The 24,237-nt window shown below is 39.0% G+C and overlaps 2 protein-coding genes across 9 annotated transcripts in view; one reads left to right on the top strand and one right to left on the bottom strand.

Annotated features, from left to right (window-relative positions):
* SENP8 (SUMO peptidase family member, NEDD8 specific) overlaps positions 1–16,302 on the bottom strand; it is a 44,588-nt gene extending 28,286 nt beyond the window's left edge. Inside the window, exon 1 of one of the 2 annotated variants that reach the window (XR_014293862.1) lies at positions 16,184–16,302. The gene's annotated coding sequence lies outside the window, so the exon portion shown is untranslated. The remainder of the gene's footprint in view (positions 1–16,183) is intronic. The other variant, XM_082618522.1, reaches the window with a different exon arrangement.
* Positions 16,303–16,573: 271 nt separating this feature from the next.
* Positions 16,574–24,237, top strand: part of MYO9A (myosin IXA) — a 287,470-nt gene continuing 279,806 nt past the window's right edge. For all 7 annotated transcript variants that reach the window (XM_082618504.1, XM_082618506.1, XM_082618507.1 and 4 more), the window contains exon 1: positions 16,574–16,962. The gene's annotated coding sequence lies outside the window, so the exon portion shown is untranslated. The remainder of the gene's footprint in view (positions 16,963–24,237) is intronic.

Below are 24,237 nucleotides of genomic sequence, written 5' to 3'. Positions count from 1 at the left end.
GTGTTTAGCAACAATGTCTGGCTAAGAGTAAACACTCAAAAAAACTCTAGCTTACGTGCTTTATGTTAACAATTAGTTAGAATGAAACCTTTGGAAATTCTGCCTCTGAAATAGTAAGCATGGATTTAAAATCTCCTCTTTAAATGCAGAGATTGGTTAAAATTATAACTAATGTTTTACCAAACTCTATAGCATTAACCATATATTTGGCCCTTTAATGAATATGCATGATAAGAATGGCAAATTGTTTTTATATTAAAGATGAATTTTCAAGGCTTCCCTGGTGGTGCAGTGGTTAAGAATCTGCCTACCAATACAGGGGACATGGGTTCGAGCCCTGGTCCAGGAAGATCCCACATGCCGCGGAGCAACTGGGACCGTGCGCCACAACTGCTGAGCCTGCGCTCTAGAGCCTGTGAGCCACAACTGCTGAAGCCTGCACGCCTAGAGCCCGTGCTCCGCAACAAGAGGCCGCCGCAATGAGAGGCCCACGCACCACAACGAAGACCCAACTCAGCCAAGAATAAATAAATAAATTAATTTTAAAAAAAAGATGAATTTTCAGAGTCCAATTTAAATGTTACTAATTACTAAGGGAAACAGCTTCCATTTCAAAATTAATTTTCAAGAGATAAGATAAAATATTGCTTCCTCATTCCATAATGGAAAGTGACAGTGATTAGAGTAGTTAAAAGGAACTGTAATTTCAAGAACAGAAAATCATGAGAGTAATACAAATGAAATTCATTCCTGATTCTGCCCAGTTATGAACATGAGTGACAGTCTTTCCCATCTTTAACCTCAAGGGGTAAGACAGAGACTACAGAAATTCTTCTGACACTGAAAGGTAGTGTGGCACAGGAATCATGAGACCTGGGTCTAGCCCTAGTTCTACCACTGATTTGCTAGTATCATCCTGATTAAGTCATTTAATTGACTTTGATTTTGTCCTTGTTTTTGGTCATCTGTAAAAAGGCCCCAGAAAGTTGTAGAAAAGGCCAAATAATGTTACTCGAAGGTATTAAAAGAGTATAAAATGTTGTACAAATAGTATTTATGTTATTAATTTGATGATATTAGTAAGATGATTGGACAATCTGGATAGAGCTCCAAACTAATCAAAGGAAATGAGGTTTGGAAACAAATATCCATTCATATTATCTTGTTCAAACAAAGGCACGACTAACTTAGAGTGGGAGCAAGACAAGTCATATAGTAAGATTAATATGCTCATGATCACCTGAGGTAGGGTGCTAAGAGACAAGAAACATGATAAGTGTGGTAATATAATATTTGAACCTAACAGAGGTCACTGCTATGCACTCACTTGGCAGCATAACAATATTTCTAAAAATCATAAAGCAATAAACTGTCACATGCAGATTGAGAGTACAAAGCAAAGCATATTGTAAGAAAATAACACTGCTATGAAAGACTGGGCTAGAATAGTGACATCAATTTAATCAATTCTGGCCATTAGACCAGTTATTTTACCACTTGGTTACACTATTAAAACAATAAAATTTTGTGACATAACCATTTTCATGTAATCAAAACCCTACAAAAACCCATACAGAAAAATAAATATACCCCTGAAGAAAAAAACCTCAAGTAATGAGGTAGCTAGGAAGCACCAAAGATGGTTTTTTTGTGCATACAGTATATGAACTATTTCAGAAGTAATACAAGTCTGTTGATGAGTGTGTATATCAATCTGTATAAAATAAGATGGCATGAATTAAGATTTTCTTAAGAAGAAAGAATAACTTGAGCACAGACATAAACTGGAGCCAGGAACGAAGTTAACGAGGCATAGAGTACATTTGTTATGGGTGGGCCACAAATTTGGCTCTTGCTTTTTGGCAGCTAACCAGAGAGTGTTAAGTTAAACATTCACAATGTCCATAAGGTAAAAACAAAGCAATTGCTCTGGAGAGGTAAAAGCATTCTCTGTATTAAGGTCAGACAGATTTCTCTCAAGAAATTTTCATAAAAGACATGGTGTATTATAATGAATGTCCCATAATATCCTCATAAAAGATGAAACAGTTTCAGAGGACTTGTTTCTTACAATGATCCTTAATACCCAGCCTGATGGGAATGAGCAAACAGCAATCTAGTAAAAGCAGCTGTGGGAGGCTAGGTGCTCAGCTGGCTGCTGATGTGACTGGATTTAAGAATATATGAGTATGAAAAGGGAATGACTGCATGTGCATCAAGCAAGGCTCCCTGACTCTCCCCCTCATGTCTTCAATGACTAAGAGGAGTGGTAAGGGCCAGACTGTACTGCCTGGTAAATACCTGGAGACCTGCTCTCTATGCTGCCAGCTGAAATCAGACCCACACCTTAACAGCAAATCCAACTAGGGGTAGAAGCCCACAAGAAGAGTGCCTGAACAGACAGGCATCTCACCTTGGAGGGAGTGTCCACAGGCAGGGCCAAGATTTTCTTCAGAAAACTGTTTTTGTGTTTTGTTTGTTTGATTTTGAAAACATCCAACATACAGACATTGGGTCAATCAGGACTTAATTCTATTCCATACAGCATGATTGCAATAGTTTAACCTCAACAATTCTAAAGCAGATGGAACCAGACTGGTCTTTGGGCAAACCACCTTGGCCAAGAAAATGGATGCTAAACTTCATATCGGAAGACTTGAATTTTAGACTCCATTCTGTTAACTCATTGGCTATATGATCATAAACAAACTACTTCATTTCTTTAAGACACAGTTTCCTTTTCTGTAAAGTGAGAATATTAATACATGACCTTTACCAACGGGTATTTGTCAGTATTAAATGAATAAACGTAAGTAACTAATACTTTAAAAAAATATAACATAAAGTAGTATTTCCAGATATCTACTGGGTCACCAGGAAATTTATATCCTGACAACTGGTAACTGAACAAATGTTTATTGAGTGTTTCCTATGTGCTAGGGGCTAGAAAATCAGAATGGGGATAAGACAGTCATAGTTCCTACCCTCACTGAGCTTAAGCCTATTATGTTATAATGAATACATAATGAATATATACATCTCTTTTAGTCAATAAGCACCTATTGAGTACCTAATATTAGGTGTCATGGGAGATACAAAGATGTGTAAGGTAGCTTACACTCAAAGAGGAAACCCATAAGCCACAAATAAAATGAATGGGAATTCAAAAGACGGAAATGGATGGAGAGCTCAGATCAGGAAAGACTTCAAGGAGAAAGTGGCATAAAAGTGGGCTCTTGAAAGGCAGGTAGAGTTGCATGCATGTAGAAGGGCATTAAGAAGGCAGAGAGGCAAGGAAAGTGCCTTTAAGTGTGTAGTCCAGTTTGTCTGGAATGAAGTGGGAGTAGGGATGTAGGTGAAGGTTGGAGGATGATTATCAGAAGCTAAGTGTTGATAGACTGATTTCCAGGTGTAAAGTGTAGAACTTATACTGGAGAAAATGTGGAGCCATTAATGGCTTTAGGAAGATTAATGATTCAGGCATAGTATACAGGATTAACTGGTAGGGAGAGAAATTGGAGGTGGAGATCAACTAGATTTTCATTGAAAGTAAAGGTAGGAGGACATGACCTAAACCAGGTGAAATGGTAGTAGGAGAGAGGCAAGGAGGAAAAGATATTATAGACAGAGTATCCATAAGGGATCAGAGGAGGGTAGATAAGAGAGAAGAATTAAGAAATGGTCTGGAAGCTTTCATTGGAGTGACTGGAAGAACAATGATCCCATCATTAATGGAGTAAGGGAAAAGGAGATGGAAGGGGACCTAGCAGAAGAACCAGGAGCCATTTGGAACCATCCTAGGGTTATATCCTTTCTATACAGTGAGCACTGTGCTTAGCATATCTGAGGTACAATAAATGTTTGTCAGATGAATGAACCTTTTTAAAAAGGGAGTCAGAAAATACAGATTAGGAAAAAAAGGGAAATAAGGCATTTTAAGATTTTTGTATTGTCTGTAACATCCCCATTTTTGCTTTGGTTTTGTGTTTTGTCTGTTTTTCTCTGTTGATTAGTAGTAAATTCCTTCAGAATTAAGAGACCTATGTATCTGGTCTTGGTGGATGGTAAGGAATATTGGGGAGACAATGACCTCCTCATAGTTCTATTTGTAAAATCCTACAAAATATAGTATAGTCATTTTCACAATGCTGATTATTCCAATCCAAGAACACAGTATATCTCCCCATCTGTTTCAATGAAATTAGAACACTCCCTAACACCATACACAAAAATAAACTCAAAATGGATTGATTAAAGACCTAAATGTAAGGCCAGACACTATCAAACTTAGAGGAAAACATAGGCAGAACACTCTTTGACATAAATCACAGCAAGATCCTTTTTGACCCACCTCCTGGAGTAATGGAAATAAAAACAAAAATAAACAAATGGGACCTAATGAAACTCAAAAGCTTTTGCACAGCAAAGGAAAGCATAAACAAGACGAAAAGACAACCCTCAGAATGGGAGAAAGTATTTGCAAATGAAGCAACTGACAAAGCATTAACCTCCAAAATATACAAGCAGCTCATGCAGCTCAATATCAAAAAAACAAACAACCCAATCCAAAAATGAGCAGAAGACCTAAATAGACATTTCTCCAAAGAAGACATACAGATTGCCAACAAACAAATGAAAAGATGCTCAACATCACTAATCATTAGAGAAATGCAAGTCAAAACTACAATGAGGTATCACCTCACACCAGTCAGAATGGCCATCATCAAAATATCTACAAACAATAAATGCTGGAGAGGGTGTGGAGAAAAGGGAACCCTCTTGCACTGTTGGTGGGAATATAAATTGATACAGCCACTATGGAGAACAGTATGGAGGTTCCTTAAAAAACTAAAAATAGAACAACCATATGACCCAGCAATCCCACTACTGGGCATATACCCTGAGAAAACCATAATTCAAAAAGAGTCATGTAGCACAATGTTCACTGCAGCTCTATTTACAATAGCCAGGACATGGAAGCAACCTAAGTGTCCATCAACAGATGAATGGATAAAGATGTGGCACATATACACAATGGAATATTACTCAGCCATAAAAAGAAACGAAATTGAGTTATTTGCAGTGAGGTGGATGGACCTAGAGTCTGTCATACAGAGTGAAGTAAGTCAGAAAGAGAAAAACAAATACCGTATACTAACACATATATATGGAATCTAAAAAAAAAACATGGTTCTGATGAACCTAGGGGCAGGACAGGAATAAAGACACAGACGTAGAGAATGGGCTTGAGGACACGGGGAGGGGGAAGGGTATGCTGGGATGAAGTGAGAGTAGCACTGACATATATACACTACCAAATATAAAACCAATAGCTAGTGGGAAGCAGCTGCATGGCACAGGGAGAGCAGCTCGGTGTTCTGCAACCACCTAGAGGGGTGGGATAAGGAGGGTGGGAGGGAGACACAAGAGGGAGGGGATATGGGGATATACATATGCATACAGCTGATTCAATTTGTTATACAGCAGAAACTAACAAAACACTGTAAAGCAATTATACTCCAATAAAGATGTTAAAAAAATATATAGTATAGTTCTATATTTTGGAGCCAGGGGGCTTTGAGTTCAGGATCTGACTTTGCCACTTGCTATCTGTGTGACTCTGGACAAGTTATTCATCCTCTTTCCTGGCCTCATTTTCTTCATCTGTAAAAGGAGGTAATAATAAAACCTGTCTTTCAAGAGTTGCTTTGTGAATTAAAAACACAAATGAAAAGACTCAGCACATTGTCTGGTAGATAGCAAGCTCTCAAAAAAAAATTGTTTCCTTCCCTGTTCTCTATATATTTGGGGTGGTAATAATGAATCTTAAAGATTTCTTGAAAATAAAGCATCTGTTTGTCTCTTTATATAAAGCTACAAAGTCACCAAGGATAGATCTAGCCAGGGCATGACTCTGCACTCTTGTACTTTACCTTTGGCATAAGCAGAGTGAATGCTAACTCCAGAGAAAAGCAGTCTCTCAACTTGAGTGAAGCATGCTGTTAATGTGTTGTCAGCATACAAAAAACCTTGTGGTTACAGGGTTTAGTTTATTATATTCTTCCAACTTCTGTAGCTAAATGAATACTGAATTCATAGTATAGAACACTTCCCAAATATTTAATTTTAACAAAAGGAAGAGACTATTTTTCATATTAATCTTAAAATCCTTAAAATGCATACTACTTGAATATTTCTGTTATAAAAACAGGGAAATTAAATTAAAATAAAAATTAATTTAAAGGGAAAGTTTATAATTCAATAGGAACTATTCTGATTTCCTGCTGATATAAGTAAGGCAAGAAGCTGCAGGTTCAGTAGAAAAAACACTAGGCTGGGAGTCAGGAGACTTGGGATTCAGTTCAGATCTGCAATCAACCAGTTGTTTGACTCTGGAGAAGACATTTTAAACTTCTGGGTCTCAGCTTCATCATCTGTAAAGTGAGGTTTGGACTAGATAAATAGCGGTTCTAACCAGGGATGCACATTTGAATCATCTATGGAGATTTTAAAGAACACATATGATCTGTCTCTGGGGGGAGGGTCTGGGCACCTGTATTTTTAGGATGTTTCCAAGTGATTCTATGATTTCTAAAAGACTCCTCTAGCTCTAGGGTTGTACAATTCTAAGCTCTCATCTTTGCAAATTTAAAAATCTTCCCTTGTGGGAAGTAGCCACATAGCACAGGGAGATCAGCTCAGTGCTTTGTGTCCACCTAGAGGGGTGGGATAGGGAGGGTGGGAGGGAGACCTCAAGAGGGAGGAGATATGGGGATGTATGTATATGTATAGCTGATTCACTTTGTTATACAGCAGAAACTAACATACCATTGTAAAGCAATTATACTCCAATAAAAATGTTAAATAAAATAAAATTTAAAAAAATCTTCCCTTCCTCTTTAAAGTCTTACTGGAACAAAATCATGCTCATTTGTTTACATATTCTTTATGGCTGCTTTTGAGCTATAAGAGCTGAGTAGCCTGCAAAGTCTAATATATTTACTGTTTGCCCTCTTAGAGAAAAACCTTGCCAATCCCTGTTTTAGACCACTATAATGTAACCGATTATAAATGTCTAGGCTGAATTAATTTTAAGAGCTTTTAGAGATCTAATAAAGCATTGGAGCTATTTGTTAAAATATCTCAAAGGCAGTTTCCAAGTAGATTAACCTTTAACTAGAGGTGTTACTGCTGATTCAGTTGGAATTTTTGATGAGCAAATACTTAAAAATACTAATTACAGTGGATATAAGAATTGCCTACATTAGAGATGCATAAATATTCATAAGATCAAAAATATACATGAAATTTTTAATTAACAAGCATTTCATAAGGTATGCATCAATTCTCATAACTTCTGGGAAAATATGCCTGTTGTGGTTAAAACCACAGTAGTGAGCCAGATAAGTTTTACTGTAAAGCCCCAAAGAAAACACTATCCCAGAACTGTGACTTTTATTCATTTTTTTCCCCCTAATTATTCAGAAAGGGTTCCTTAAAAAAAAAAAAAAGGAACAGCTTCATTTAGTTATGTTTTTAAACACTACAAAGGGCAAAGCGCAGCTATTTACTCATTTTAAGTGAAGATTATAACAGTTAGTAGTTTTGAAATGCAGTTCTCCTTTCCCCTCCTCACTCCTTTCAGTTTTTGTTTTAAATTGTATCAAACTGCAAACGCTCACAGATATGGTCTGTGCTCCTCTAACTAGATACATGGCTATGTGCCAGCAGGTATTGACAGACAAAAGCAAACAAACACACCCACACACCGAAAATCAAACATAGGCTAATAATCCCAGTGCATCTTCCTAGAGCTTCAATTTCACTAATTTTGGGGGAAAAGAGCTAAGCAATTTAATCTTAAATATTGATATTTTTATATCTTAAATACTTAAAACATTTAAATCAGTAACTTACAACATCTTAATTAACATAAACATGGACATGATAAAGCATAAAATGCAAAAGCAGCATAGATTTTTAAAATAAGAAATTTCCAGAGAACTTTTGCACCTGAGAAAGGCGATTTTCTCTGCTTCATTCACCCTACTCTGCTGGCTTGGATACTTCAGTGGAACAGTTTAGTTACTCTCCATACTTGATAGGCCTGTAACATAAACCCCTAATTCTTAGGAACCAGATTCCCTAAAAATTAATAAAGACATGAGCAAAACCTTACGCTTTAGCAGTTTAAATGTGTATAGGAGCAAGACAATTATTCAAGCAAATTTATTCATTCGGTCAAAATACATTTATTGGTGTTTTCTGTGTGCCAATTTTGCCTATAATAATGACTAGAAATTGAACCTTATATAATGAAAATATAGACATCATCCCTGAACTTTCTATTTTCTTCATACCTCCTCTCCAATTGATAAGTCCTACTGATTCTACAGCCAAAATGTTCTGAACCTGTCCAATGGTTTTCATCTTTACTTCCATCACAGTCAAGTGCATCAACATTTCTTACCTTGATATAGCCTAACAGGTCTCCTTACTTCTACTATTGACCCCTCCAGTAAATTCTCCATACAGCTGTCAGAGTAATTGTTTAAAAATTTGTCAGGTCACACCTGTCCTGTTTAAAACCCTTTGGTAGCACACTATTACACTCAGAAAAAAAAGTGAATGCCCTGCCCTAGCTGCTTACAAACACCCTGCATGATCACATGGTCCCAGCTACTGCTCCAATCTCATTTCCATCACTCTCCCCCTTGCCCACTAAGCTCCAGCCACACCACCTTTCTTTTTATTCTTCAAACACGCCATGCTTTTTTTCTCCTGAGGGCTGGGGTACTAGCTGTGCCGTGCCTGAACCTTCTAGTGGTTGGCTCCATGTGTTGGGTAGATTTCAGTTTAAATGTCACTTATTCACAGAGATCTCCCATGATCAGTCAAAATAAGAGGCCACTGGTCACTTTCTTGTCCTCTAATTTCAATTCCTTGCATAGCACTTGTGGCTGTCTGACAGTTTTCTTTTTCATTTATTTGTTTATTGATTAACACTCCCCCTCCCCAGGCCAAAAATGTAAGCTCCATGAGCACAGAGAATAAAGGACCTTGTCTGCCTAAACTTGTTTACCACCTTGGCCCCCTGGGCCTAAAACAAAACTTGTCGGGCAGACAATAAATAATAATTGTAGAATAAATGAATGAATAATGGAGTATGGATCTTCACATGATATATATCATGTTCTGCAGAGAAATTCTTACCTTTAGAGAGTCTTAGAAGTGTAAAGGCCTTTACTATCCCTTCTAGTCTAACTTCCTACTCCATGCAGGAATTTTTCATTTCTGCTCTCAGGGAAAAATGTGCAGGAGCCTGACTTACAACTGCTGTGTAATACTGGAGCAGAAACAGATAAATCAATGCAACAGTACAAAAACAAATCCATGCATTTTAGAAACTTTAAATATGATGATGAAGACATTATAAATCAATGGGAGAAATTTATGGATTATTCCATTTTCAATGAACACTATGTTCTATAGCAGTGCTGTCCAGTAGGACTTTCCGTGATGATGGAAATAAATGTTCTTTATCTGCAATGTCCAATATAGTAGCCACTAGCCACATGTGGCTATTGAGCACTTGAAAATGGCTAGTGAGACTGAGGGACTGATTTTATTTATTTTAATTAATTTAAACTTAAATTGAAATAGCTACATGTGGGTAGTGGCTACTATTTTGGACAGCATAGTTCCATAGGATTTCATAGGTATTTCTGGAAAGAAAAAAGATTATATGGTTAAGTAAGTTAGGGAAATGCTGCATCCTAAAACTCTGTATTATTGATTCATAATGCACACAAGCATATTAGAGGCTACGAGAGGTTCTGCAATAAAGAAAATTAACTTTTCTTGGTCTGATTTTTTGCCCAACTCATTTGACCAATGAAATCCTTTTGGTGTTTGTTTTGGTGTATTATCTATTAACACCTTATTGTCTGTGCAGTGAAGTTTGGGATATGCTAACTGGGTAATTTAATAAATGGCACTGGAACAAGTTGTTAATCATTCGATTAAAAAATGAAGTTAGATCCCTACTTCAGACCTCATATCGAATTATATTTCAGATGGAGTGAAATTTAAATGTTAAAAAGTGAAACAAAAATATTAAAAGAAAATAGAGCTTAAAAACACTTATACAACTGGTCAATAAACACATGAAAAGATACTCAACACCTTACTAGTAATCAAAGAAATGTAAGTTGAAGATTTCATTTTTTACCTGACAAATTAGCAAAGATGTGGAAAACTGATAATAACCAGCATTGCTGAGTAACTATGGGAAAATGGGCATTCTTATTGTTAACAGAAATGTAAACAAATGCAAGCTTTTTGAAGGATAAATTGCCATTATATTTTAATATTTAAGAAATGTCTATAGGTAGGTATTACACTTTCAGAAATTTATCTGAAGGGAAACATTAGGATATGTGCAAAAATTTAACAGGGATGTTTACCACAGCAATATTTATAACAGAAAAATTGGAAACAATCTCAAAGTTTAAAAGAGGACCGGTAAATTTAAATAATAGGATTTCCATTCAATGGAATACTTTGCAGCCATTAAAAAATGAAGTTATAGAAATAAATTTATTGACACAGAGAAATGTTCATAATATGTTATGGAAAGAAAGGTTATATAAAAATCTGTACACAAACATACACAAAAATAGTCAAGAATGATAGCCATCTAAAGTTATATACAGCTTTCTTTAAGAATGGAATTTTAATACTTTTAAACTTTTTTCTTTTGATATTGACTGCTTAATTTTTTCCCCTTTCTTTTTATAATGAGCACATACCAGTAAATACAGCTATTTTCATTCAAGAAAAAAAAAATGTACCACCTCCCACTCTTACACTGACCTAAAAATGTCTGTTTCTCCAACTCACTGGTCTCACTTTTGTCCTCTGGAAAAAAACAGTAAGTCTAATCTCTCTTCTACAAAACTTCGAACACAAAGATTTAAATATAAATATAATCTGATGTTCATTAAAATTAGATTACGTCCAACTTCTAATGAATGATTCCCTTTGCAATTTCACAAAAAGAATCACATCCAAGACCAAATGTGCTTTTCATGGCAGCATAAGCAGAAAAATTTTCAGGAAGGAAGCTGAAGCCTTATTTTTTGGTTTCAATTTCCCCTAATTAAACGTTTCCTTCTAATGCCAGCCTAAACCATCCAGAGATTTGTATAAAGTGGCATGTTAAAAATTACCATCAAGATTTTACATCCCTGTTAAAGACAGAGATTAGATTTTACTCAACCCTGCTATCTTCAGTGGTTGAAAACACAAAATTGTTATAAACATAGGAAGATTTCTCAATTTTATAAATTATTTATAAAATTTGAACAATATTCCTCTAATGAATATTTTACAAATAGAGGAATTCAGCTCTCAAAGCAGAAAAACCATTTGGTATGATGATGATGCCTGGTAACTCTACAGCCATAAATTCCATTTGGCCCTACCTTGGGCCAAGGAGATAGACTAAGTAACCTTTTAGAATTTCTTCTAGCACTGAGGCTCTCCATTTATTGTTCTGTTACTTATTAGGAATGGCTATCAATGGCTAAGGGGTCATTGACCAGAAAAAGAACTTTATTCTTAGTCTACCATTTCTACTTCAAAGGTTCCATCTATAACTGTGTCACTATGTATTTTCCTTTACTTGGTGTAAACACCAGCCTTTTCTTAAAATGATTTTGTTTTGCTTAAATTTTCTGAGAAATGACTTAACACAATTGCAAAATTTGAAATGACTAGGGCTGTAAATAGTGTTTGGGGAGGACACCAGATTTAATGAGAGGTCTAAGATATTTTACAAAAGAGTAGACAGAATTTTATTTAGTATATAGCTAATATATCCTAGTTGATAAGACGTGGTCAAGCTAAAGTTATAATCTGCCTGGTTTCGTAAATAATCACTGTGTTTAGCCCACAGTAGCTATACGCAAGCATTTTGTTTGAAAGAGTATAAAAAAGCCATCATCTTTTATTCTTATTTGTCTTCTAGATTTCAAAGCCTGGTAAGTTATTTTTTTCATAGATAGTTAAGAGGTAAATTGTTATTACAAACTCCTATTTAATGGGTTTCAAAAATGTGCTTGGTGTATAGCAGGTGCTCAATAAATATTTAATGAACAAATGGAAGAAATAATGAATTTGTTTTACTGCACTGTGCTGACAGGAAAACAGTGTCTGATGGGACCCGATTATGACATATAGAATTCTTAGCAATTTGTCTTTAAATGTTAATTAATACGAATACTTGTGAGTCATCTGACCAGGTCTGAATTATATATTATTAAGTAGGACTAAACATTTCCAGCAACTATATATTTTAGCTGCTAATATAAAGTGCCAAGTTGCTGCAACAAACAGTAGTGGGAAAATTACAGCCAGCTAAGGCCAGAAATCCACAAGCTATTGTTTTGAAGGAATTTAACCTATCACACTACTCTGAGAGAGCATTTATTTATTTTTTGGCCCTGAGGGAAGGCAGGCCTAGAACGATTTTTAAACCTACAATATAGATGCTCAAAAATAATAACTGTAACCAGGACAATTTTTTTCAGTATCATGACTGTGTTCTAGTGCTTTTATAACAGATGAATGTGCGAAAGTGTAGTCATCTAATTGGAAGCCAGAGAAAGGAACTTCCAGAGATTTTCTGTAAGTAATAAAAATGCTTAAAATCTCTCATATGTTTCAAGTATTCTCTCTGCTTTAAGAGAGACCTATTCCTCCCTTCCCTAAAAAAGGAGACAGACAGATGAAACTCAGAGTCTACATAAACTTGATTTTCTATCTGTGTTGAACCATATCATTACCCAAACGGTCTCCAGTAGGTAGATGGACAAAGTGAATATAAGCTAGTTATGCTGAAGAAGGTAGCCTCTCAGATAATCTGGTTCAGAAAAGTAACCTTACTCATTTGGATTACTAATACTTGGACATCAAATTCAATTTTTTCAATAATATGGTTAAAAAAGCACATTATTTGGAGAGTAGCTGGGATTTGAGCAGTAAGTTTTATATAGTCTGGCAATGGTCAGGTTCCAAAGAGATGGGTTACCTGGGCCTTGAGGACTTCCTTTTTGTTTACTAATGCATTTTACTCATCCAAGAGATTTAAGGAATTGGCAAGGAGAGGAGTCTGGACCTTAAACAGTCAGAAATTTAGGACTTACAGATGTAGATGGAATTTAACCAAGAAAGGCCTTAGCAATATCCAGGAACCTAGATAAGCAGTAAAGCCACTGCTTATCAGAAGTTCTAACATTATAATTTATAACATAAAAGAATGGGCTAGCCTCTTGACAACGTAAAATGCTAACTGATCTCTATACAGGTGTGCGTGTCCTTGTTGAAAGGTATGTAATTCAGTCCAATCTTGTTCTTTAGATTGGTCACATTGGGAAAATAAAGGAACTTAGCAGACTCTTTGGAGATCACTTTATGATAAAATTTATTTTTTAAAAAATTTAATTATTTATTGGTCTAGTCTCTTCATTCCTATCTTTTGATGATCTAACCTATACATTACTGCTACATTATTTTTCAAACAGAACTCTAGTTTCATTATTCTTCTCCAAATTTTTAAACATTTCTCCATCGTCTACCAAAATTAAGTACAAACTACAGCATGGCATTAAATTATTTCCACAAAAATAGCCGCAACCTATCTTTCCCAATTTACTTCTTGTACTTCTCCCACATACACAGCCACAAGCTCAGTTCTCCTGCAGGCCCCAATTATTAGGCAACAGTGGAGTAGTAGTGGTTACTGCAACTAAGGTACAGGAAAAAGGGAAGAGCCAGTTCCCCACTCCCACTCCAACTGAGAGGTTAAGAAGTGAACACTGCTCAAGTACCTTTCCGAAACACAGACTTGATCTGTCATGCTCTTGCTTAAAACCATTACAGTAAGCTTTTTACAAATCTAGAATCCATGGGCCAGGAGGTAGCTAGAATTAATGGTTCCATGAACTTGGATTGGGGAAAAAAACTGCATCTTTTCAATAAACTCTAGCTGAAATTTAGCATTTTCTTTACTAATTGTAGGCAATAATCCTCAGTGGTATTAACAGTCCCTATGTCTTTGTCACCATTAGAAATATATTTTCATATCACATTAAAGTTGTTGCAGTTACCTCAAAATATAATTTATACTCATCACTATTTTGAAATTACATAATTAGACCTGCTGCCAGATGTATATTTAATATGTAAGGAAGCACATACATAACTACATCACACATTTGTTTTAATATTTTTAAAACTTTCAATAAAATAATTTCATTTACATTTCTATGTATTTACTTTAAACATTTAAAAACATTATTCTGAGATAAGGTCCACAGGCCAGGCTGCCAAAGTGGTCCATGACATAAAAGAGGTTATTTTACTTTTACCTTTGTTATACTTATTAATTGCTTATTGTATATAATCTAAACACTTTAGCATGGAATTCAAGGCTCCTCATTAACTGTTCACACCCACTTTATCATCTTTATCTCTGTCCCACCCCTGCTTTTCATACTAAACTCTAGTCATACCAGACAATAGTGACTCTCTCTTATCTGGTGGCAGATAGGTTTTTGAATTAACCCTAGTTAATAGACAGTAGCCATGCACTGGCTTGGGCTTTGCCTTACCCAGACCTTCTCTGCCTGCCAAGTGAATTCCTTTAAAGGTCTGTTTTCCCTAATACTACGAGGTCCTAATAGGGCTGAATCTTAAATCTTTATCATTCCTAATGTAAATGATCAATGAAATGAATATAAAAGACAGATTCTAAATTGGCAAGGCACTGTGTGTGGTAATAATCTCTAGGGGAGTGAAGTTAGTCTCTGAATCTCATAAATTCGCCAAGCTCTGACCTTTTTGGGGATAGAAATGAGGAGGCCCTTGAGCTCTAAGGCTGGATCCCCAGCTGATAAATCTTGGATGGAGGGGAAAGGGAGGGGAAAGAGAGCAGTAACTGAGGTGGATCTGATTAAGACTGAAGGATGGAAATGTGCTGAAGGGAAAGGCAGGAGTGACTTCTCCCATTTACCAGAGCAATTATTCAAAACTATCATCACTCTGACCAAGCGTCCCATTCCATCCCCAACTCTCTCTCATCAAATGACTCCCATCTTAATGTTACAGAGCCAACTCTATTAACCTTCTGCCTTCCCCTACTTCCCATCCTTTCCTTTGCTCTAGTTTAGTGGTTCTCAACCCACAGCATTAGTCACCTCAGGAGTTTTTTAAAAAGAAACACTGATTCCTGAGTTTGTTTAATTGGCCTCAGATGGAGCAACTGCATTGGTTTTATTTTTTAAAAAGCTTCCCAGGTGACTCTAATGTGCATACAAGATTGAGTTCCACTAGTGTTCTTGGTTCTGTAAATTAGCTATTCTCATCCATAAATTGTCTACTTCTTGGTTCCATGGTACACTTCTATGCCTAAGAGTTTCCCATCTTAAAAGAACACACTGTTGCGGCCCACACGCTTACCCCTCATCTCATCACTTTACAACGATGTTTCTTTAAAGGGTAGCCTACACCTGTATGGTTTTTACCAGTTATGTTCCACGACTTTTTACTCTTCCAGCCAGTACTGGCATATGATTTTGTACCCGTCATTCCCTCTGCTTCTATCTCCTCTCATATTTCTTTGACCAGCTACTGCTCACTAGCCTTTTAACACAAATTGAGTGACCTAAAGGTCACCTTGGAAAGGGTTTCCTCAAGTCCTTCTATACAATCATGCTCAGAGTATCCTGTGTGTGTGTGTGTTTTTTTTTTTTCTATTATAAATTTACTTTACTACCACTGCGGATTCTCTCATCGTCTCGACATAACAGAGCGCTTCAGAAAGCTGAGACTGTTTCATTTGCTTCTGGCTTTCTGGAGCCTAACTCCTGGAAAGCACTCAGTGAAAAAAGTCTGAGTAATGAATGGAAAGAAAGGCTAGGAAACGGAGGTCTGGGGCGGGGAAATGAGGGGGAGGGCGTGTGTGTGGAAACGGGGTGGGGAGGGCTGACGGGGTGGAGCTGAGAACCCTGCGCCAAAACTGGGGAGGGGGCAAGGATACCCTAGATCTGCGTGGGCGGTAAAGCGGTCCCCGGCCCAGACACACCGACCAGCAAACCCAAGTGGGGAGCAGGCTTCTTACCTGCCTCGGGCCTCACCAACCCAACCAGACTTCAGGCGGCTCTCTATTGGCCGGAAAACGAAAGCTACGGTCGCAAACCCAGAGTTTTCTACCCCAACATTGCGACATTCCTCTTCATTAGAGAGAAAATCTAAGGCAGAGTTCCCAGCTCTGCCGTAAGGTGAGGAAAAAAAGCTTGGGCGGGGCCGCCTGGGACGGATGAAATGGGGCGTGTCCGCGCAAGCGCATGCTTGACTCTCTGGCGGCGTCACGTGCGGGGGCGGGGGCGGGGCCAGGCGGACCGGCCAGCTCCGGCAGGCGGTAGGGGGCGTGGGAGGTAAGTGCGCGCGCCTGCCCGTTTGCAGCCGAGGAGTCGCGCGGGGCGGGGCCTTGTGCGCGGGGTCGGGGGCGCGCGGGCCGGAGCGGACGGGATCGGGGCGGTGGTTGGCTGTGGCTGCTGAGAGTCCAGCCAGGACGCCGAGAGGCGGCGGAGGAGGCACCGGCGGCACCGGCATAGGGGGCGACAGCGGTTGAGGCGGCGGTCCAACGCGTGCTCTCTGGGCGGGTGCGGCGGGGGATGTGCCTGCCCAGGCCGGGCGGAGTCTCTCTGACAGGGCGGGGGATGCGCGGCGGCCGCTCGCCCGGACCCTAAGGCAGCTGGGCCCACCCTCTCAAAACCCTCCGACCCTCGGTGGTCTCGGCCTCTGCTGTCTCCTCCGGCCTGACCCTGCGGCTGAGGCTGGCAGGCGGCTTCCGCCGAAGAGGAGGGGGCTGCGGTGGCCACCGCGGCGGAGCCCGAGGTAAGACCCGCCCAAGCCGCCCAGCGGCCCTGCGGCCCGGCCCGGCCCACGTCTCAGTCTCTCTTTAGCTTTTGCGGGGCCGCTCCGCCCCGCCCCGGCGGAGACGCCCCGCGCGCGGGTCTGCCCCCGCAGCTTCCCTGACATCCGATCGCTGCCCCGGGTCCCCCGTAGACCCCACCCATCGTATCTTCCATTGACCAGACACCATTCCGGCCCTCCAGCCTCTCTAGGGGTTCTGTCACGGGCCCCCCACCCCAGCACACCCTACGGGAACCTCCTTCAGACTCTTTTCGGACGCTTAATGGGGCCTCGAGACTCTGTCACATCCTCCCATGAGCTGACCCGGGTTTGTCACTGTTCCTCAGACCCAGTTACTGCCACCCCCTAACCCATTGCTACCCCCAGTTCCAGGGCAGATCCATCATGCCCACCCCTCTTCTCTCCTCCCCCGCCCCCCCCCCCCCAGCTCGCTCACCGCCTAGCCGACTAGCTTTTGCCCTACCCAACTCGGCTTTCAGATAGTCTGCTTCGTGATGCTCTTACCTCCCAAGAGATCTGGTGTCAGCCCCTCTTTAGACACCATCAACAGCGGCCTCTCCCCTCGACTCCTACTGTAGCCTCTCCCCCAGACCTCTTTTCCTTAGGCAGACCTGATTATCTTTCTCCCCGCTCGCGATCCTTTCTTTGGTTGGAAGGGCTTTGCCATGAAATCCTGAAGGGGTGTTTGCGTAGCCTAGTGTATTCACTCCGGTGGGGCTTAAGGGGACCAACTGACACCCTTGTTTGGAGGGTTTAGTCTGGTGGCTATAGAGGAAGAGGGAAGAGCATGGAAGCCCCGGGCAGGGGGTGTGTGCTGTTGTAAGGTCTCACAGCCTGCTTCTCATCTTGTCTCTTCTGTAGAACGTATGAGGTAGTCCAGATCGTGACATTTTAGGGACTTCTGTAAGGATCAAAGCACACAACACTAATGAATATAACTGTATCTCCATTTGGTATCATTTGCTTCACTTTCCTAGATTTTTACAGATCTTTTGCACTGTTTTTGAAGGATACCAGGGTGCTTTTTTTTTTTTTGATTTGCTGTTTGCGAATTTGCTGGAAAAGTAAGATTTGTAGCTTTCCTTAATCCCTGAAGACTTTAATGTCAGTTTAATAATAAAATTCTGCTACCTGGTGCTACTGTCTTGCTTTTCCAAGGAGCAAGTACAATTATCATGCAGTGTTCACCGATGTCATTACCAACAGTCTTCTCAGTAGTAAAATATTGAATAAAATGTAGTTTGTTGAACTCCTGAGCTGTCAAGAAGGAAAGGTAATTTTACACCAGATGATCAGTGCATAATTTTAACCTTGGTATAGGGATGAAGTATAGAGAGGTTTTTGTAGTCAGTACTTAAAATTTTTTTATTTTGTGTGTATGGAACTGAGGAGGGAGAAAATCATATTAAAATTATAGGTCATAACTAGACATAGTATAAAAGTCAAAAGGTTCAAAAGAGTATGCAGTAAAAAGTTTCTTTTCCCCCTTTTTATCCTCTAACCACCCATTTTCCCTCCTTAGACGCAACCACTGTTTCCATCTTTGTGTGTGTCCTTCCTGTGATATTTCTAGCATACAATCTATACATTTATATTTTTAAAACACTCCACAGACAAATCCTTGCATACTGTATACTATGGATATACCACCCCCCCCTTTAATAATAGATCCTAGAGTTCATTCAACAATAGTACATTTGGAAGTGCCTCATTTACTGGGTGGATAGTATTCCGTTCTGGTGATCTTGAGGTTATTTTCAGTCTTTGTTCTTATAAACAGTGCTGCATGCTTTTCTTTTAAATGTATCATATGTTTTGTATGTTTTAAGTAATTTTCAGGATTTGAAAAATTTCATGATGATTCTTTTGTGAACCTACAAAAAAGCATATAACTAAAGTAGATTTCTCATTGAACCTCTGAGCTTCCATGGAGTGACTGGCTTTGATAGAGATTATAATGTTTGTCAAGTAAGTTACTGAAGGATTTAAAGAAGGGGACTGAAATGATAATATTTGCATTTTTAAAAGATCACTCTGTCTGCTTTGAGGAGGGTGGATTGAAAGGTAGACTAAATGTGTCAGGAGGGTAAATGATGATGGTGCAGTCTTCATTTGGGTTTTGAGAGTAGACGGGATTTGGTGATTTCATTGGATTTAGGATTAGGGTGAGGGTTCATAGAAGATAAGATCTAGGTTTCTAGCTTGTACCTTTCACTGAGGTGGGGACCCATGTGAGGGAGGAGTGGAATTTTTATTTTTGTCAAGAAAGGGGAATTCAATTTGTGGCATGTTGAGTTTGGGTGATTATACTTCTATCGGATGTAGATGGCCAGGAGGCAACTGGATTTGTGGCTTAAGCTCATTATCAAGTTCTGGGTTGATAGTAATAGATTTGCGTGCAAAAGGTGTACTGAGAGGAGAAGAGATTGTAGGATAGAAATCTAACATTTACAGTATAGGTAGAGTTGAATGTCTAAGCTAGTAAATTATGTGATTAAGTTCTCTAAAAAGTCTTGTTATAGTTTAAACATCAGTAGGTTCACTGTCTGACAAGACTTTTTAACAGTGTTTTCTCTGAGTGGTATATAGTACTGAGGGAAATGGAGTAAACTTAGATTATTAAAAAGGTAAAACCTCAGTAGAAATTAGCAACATAAATCCAATTTTTTCCTAATCATTTAGATTATACTATTGTAAAAGTTTGTTCAATCTTCATTGTTTACAGAGAAGTATAGGAGCTAGGAATATGTGGTTTGCCAAGAATATTAAGTTTTTTGGTTTGTATGATTTCTAGTTATATTAGTAATAAAGATTAGTCAAAGATTTTTCAGTCACGTTTTTAAAACATAGCATGACTTAATGTAATTATTACTAAGTCCAGAGCTGCAATGTAGAGCTCTTGCCTTTACTCTGGACCCCTGTAAATCACTTCTAATGGACATCTCCACTGGGATTCATATTTCACAAGCACTTCACACATGTACAAAATAAAACTCTTCTCTGCCTCACTTCCCTCCAAAAAGGTGGGGGTAGAAGGAGACAAACTGCAACAAAATTTTTTCTTTTGATTGCCTGTCTTGATGAACGGTACTACTCTCTCCTCCTCATGAAGCCTTTAGGAATCTGGGAATCATCCTCCACTGCACTCTGTACCAAACTACCAACATCACAAAGTCCGGCACGTTTTCCCTCATGATATTTCAGATCATTCCTGATTGCTATTTTTGTTGTCTCTTTAACCCCGAATGTCTGTTGGTCTTCTTGTCTTCTCATCTGCCTCTTGTTTTGCCGTACCCTCTAGTTCATTCTCTCCACTTTTGCCAGAGTAAGTGTTCTAAAATGCTCTTTTAGTTAGGCTCTTTCAGTTGCAATGAAGAGACTCAAGTTACCTTAAGTAGTGGAGTGCTTATTGAAAGAAAACATGCACAAGGGAACCCAGGAAAAGTTAAACAGCTTGGTCTCAGGAAGAACAGGAGCTTAAAAATAAAACTAGAGGGCTTCCCTGGTGGGGCAGTGGATAAGAATCTGCCTGCCAATGCAAGGGACACAGGTTCGATCCCTGGTCCAGGAGGATCCCACATGCCGCGGAGCAACTAAGCCCATGCGCCATGACTACTGAGCCTGCACTGCAGAGCCCGTGTGCCACAACTACTGAAGCCCGTGTGCCTAGAGCCCGTGCTCTGCAACAAGAGAAGCCACCGCGATGAGAAGCCCATGCACCGCAACAAAGAGTAGCCCCCACTCACTGCAGCTAGAGAAGGCCTGCGCACAGCAATGAAGACCCAACACAGCCAAAAATAAATAAATTTTTAAAATAAGTAAATAAATAAATAAAACTAGAAGCAGGAAAAGACAGATTTCACTCTAGTGCTCTACTGTTAACTTGTCTTAGCTACTTTTTCTATTTCGTTTTGTATTATTTTTTCTCTCTAATCCCCTCCCCCACCCAATCTCATGGCTTCCATTTATTCCTAATTTCTGCTTCCTTATAACTACCGTGTCACTCCCATGCCAACATCTTGCCTCCCGGCTACTGTCTTTTTTCTTTTTTAACATCTTTATTGGAGTATAATTGCTTTACAATGGTGTGCTAGTTTCTGCTGTATAACAAAGTGAATCAGCTGTACATATACATATATCCCCATATCTCTTCCCTCTTGCGTCTCCCTCCCTCCCGCGCTCCCTATCCCACCCTTCTAGGTGGTCACACAGCACCAAGCTGATCTCCCTGTGCTATGCGGCTGCTTCCCACTAGCAATTTTACATTTGGTAGTGTATATTGGCTACTGTCTTTTTAACTTGAGCTTCTGTTGCTGACTTTTTCCTAAGATTTTCTGGTTTGAATTCCCAAGAAGCAATCTCTTTGGCTCAGCTCTGTAATCATGGGCTGCTAGCAAGCCTGTGTACTTGGGTCATGTGACTACTTCTGGCCATTTAGTGTTGGCTGTGTGTTTATTTGTGCATGTGGGTGTGGGGCAGGATCATAATGGTGAAAAACATGGGGCAGTGTGCAGGCTAACTTTCCCACAAAATGGGGTTGCAAACATGGCAGGCACCATGATTGACATGGTACAAATAAAAATCTAATCATATCCTTTCCTATTGAAAGATCTTCAGTGCTTTCCCATTGCTTTCAGGATAAAGCTTAAACTGTAGCTTGGCATGTGTGTGAGATCCTTCGTGATCTGACTCTTCTTTAGGCTTTCCTTCCTTGCTCTCTTCCTTAAATTCTTTGATCCACTCATTGAACTTAGGTCTTTGCACTCTCTGTTCCCTTTCCCGTCTTTCTCTTCCACCTTTCTCTGCTTAGCAATCTGCTAACTGATCTTCAGGACTCAGACCAGGTGTATCTTTGGGAAGCTTTCCTTTACTTCCTCCAGGTTAAGTTAGGTGCCACTCCTATAGTGTGTAGTGCTTGCTTTGTCACAGCTCTCTAATGAAATTCCTAATAGCTTGTCTATTTTCTTCACTGGGCTGTAGCTTCTTTGGTATCAGTACAATATAGTAAGGCACGTTTTTAGATTGAAGAATTTTTAAAAAGAATATGCTTATTATAAATTATAATGTATATAAAAAAGTACACAGATCATAAATGTGCAGCTCAATAAATTTTCAGAGTGAATACACAAATGTAACCAACACCTACCTCAAGCATGATACAGGATATTACTGTCAATACAACCACACACGCCACCTTATGCCCTCTTCTGGTCGCTAGTCCAGTTCAAAGAGGATTTAATTTTAAATGGGAAAACTCTTTAACGTAGATTTCTCTACATATTTTTTGTGTATCCTTAGGCATACAAGAGACATAGATATTAGAATTTTGAACCTATGGAAAGAACATACGTGATTTATATTAGTGCAATTTTGGCATATTTTTGTGCAATAGATAAATTCAAAATCACATCATATTTTAATATTCAGTTATGGGATGTTTGTATTTAGGTAGATTTTCTTGTTTTTAAGTTTAATATTTTAGAGTCGTGGAAAAGAATATGACAGACCAAAGAATATTTGCTTAAAATAGCCTGTTTTGAGTGGGGATCATGCTTGAGATGGGTATAGTAAACATGTAAAGCACTTTCCAAATGGTGTTTGGCCTCTGGGTTTTAATGTGAATTATGTTGCTAGCATATTTTGGCAATGGGGTCATCCAACGGGCAACTGGAGTATAATTTTACATGTACAGTGAGGAAAGGACTAGCTGTCCTGTGTCATAGACAGCTGGCTTGCTAAGAATTGAGTTTTTTTTGCAACTAGCAATAATTTTAGAGCATACTTATTTTTTTTCTCAGTTTTGATTTTTCTTAAACTTTAAGATTATGTGGCTCTTTGAGTATGAAGGAATGCTATTAAACATACTTTTTCCTTAGATGGACTTTTCTGTCTGTAAATATTAAATTTGTTAAGGCCAATTAAGTGGAAAGAATACTATAGACTTTTAAACCTGGATTTTCAACAGACCTCGATTCAATTTCCAGCCTCATCCCTTATGAGCTGTCATTTGTGGGCAAGTCACTTAACATTTCTGAGCTTCAAGAATGTTCATCTCACAAGATTATCATGAGTTAAAACAGTTTATGTAAAGCACCAAGCACATAGTAGGTACTCAATAAGTCTTCATTTTCCTCCTTGAATATGTCTATTTCTTGTTATGTTTAAATATGAGATCAGGAATTTAAAGAATTTCATTGTGTGGCATAAATAAATGGCCATCAAAAGTTTGTTGCCAGTAGAAGTCAATCTTAGAAGGATAGTCTGCTAGCTGTCTTTCAAGTGTGATCATAGTTTTCAATTCAAAAAGGCTCGAAAGAAATGCTTCTCTTGATGTCTTAGTATATCAGGTTAATGGATGTTAGAATGTATTTTGATTCAGTGTGAGGTACAACAAAATGTTCTGTTTGCCAATGACAAACATTCCTTAAATCATTGACAGATTGTAGTACTATTGCTGTCTGTAGTGTGTAAGTATTTGAGATCTGTTTACTTATATTGATCAGATGATAGTGGGCTGAGTAGTCTGGATTTTTTTTTTTTTTTTAAGACAGTAACTTTATTTTATTTTTTTGGCCTTTGCCGCGTGGCTGGCGGGATGTTGGTTCCCCGACCAGGGATTGAACCTAGGTCTCCAGCAGTGGAATCGTGGAGTCTTAACCACTGGACTGCCAGGGAATTCCCGAAATTTTTATTTATTTATTTATTTTACTATAAGGGAGAAAGTTCTTCAGATAACTGTGTGGATATGAGTTTATAAATGATCTTGAGATCATATTTTTTCCTTACCTTCTTTTGCAACTCTACCTTATTTTAGTTCTCTTCCTGCCTTCCCCCTCCTTCTTTAAAAAAAGAAAAAAATTATTTATTTGGTTGCAGTGGGTCTTAGTTGTGACAGGCGGGCTCCTTAGTTGTGGCTCACCAGCTCCTTAGTTGTGGCACGTGGGCTCCTTTAGTTGCAGCAGGCAGGCTCCTTAGTTGTGGCATGTGAACTCTTAGTTGCGGTAGGCATGTGGGATCTAGTTCGCTGACTAGGGATCAAACCTGGGCCCCCTGCATTGGGAGCGTGAAGTCTTATCCACCGCGCCACCAGGGAAATCCCCCCCCACACACACTATTTTTTTAATAATGAAAATACTTAGAAAATGTTGAGGGACATCCCTGGCCATCCAGTGGTTAAGACTCCGTGCTCCCATGGGTTCAATAGCTGGTTGGGGAACTGAGGTCCCGCACGCTGCA

The sequence above is a fragment of the Mesoplodon mirus genome (genome assembly GCF_964341445.2).
Source record: "Mesoplodon mirus genome assembly, chromosome: 4".
Classification (NCBI taxonomy): Eukaryota; Metazoa; Chordata; class Mammalia; order Artiodactyla; family Ziphiidae; genus Mesoplodon; species Mesoplodon mirus.
The sequence above is the reverse complement of the archived record's forward strand: the minus strand, read 5'-3'. Positions and strand labels throughout refer to the sequence as shown.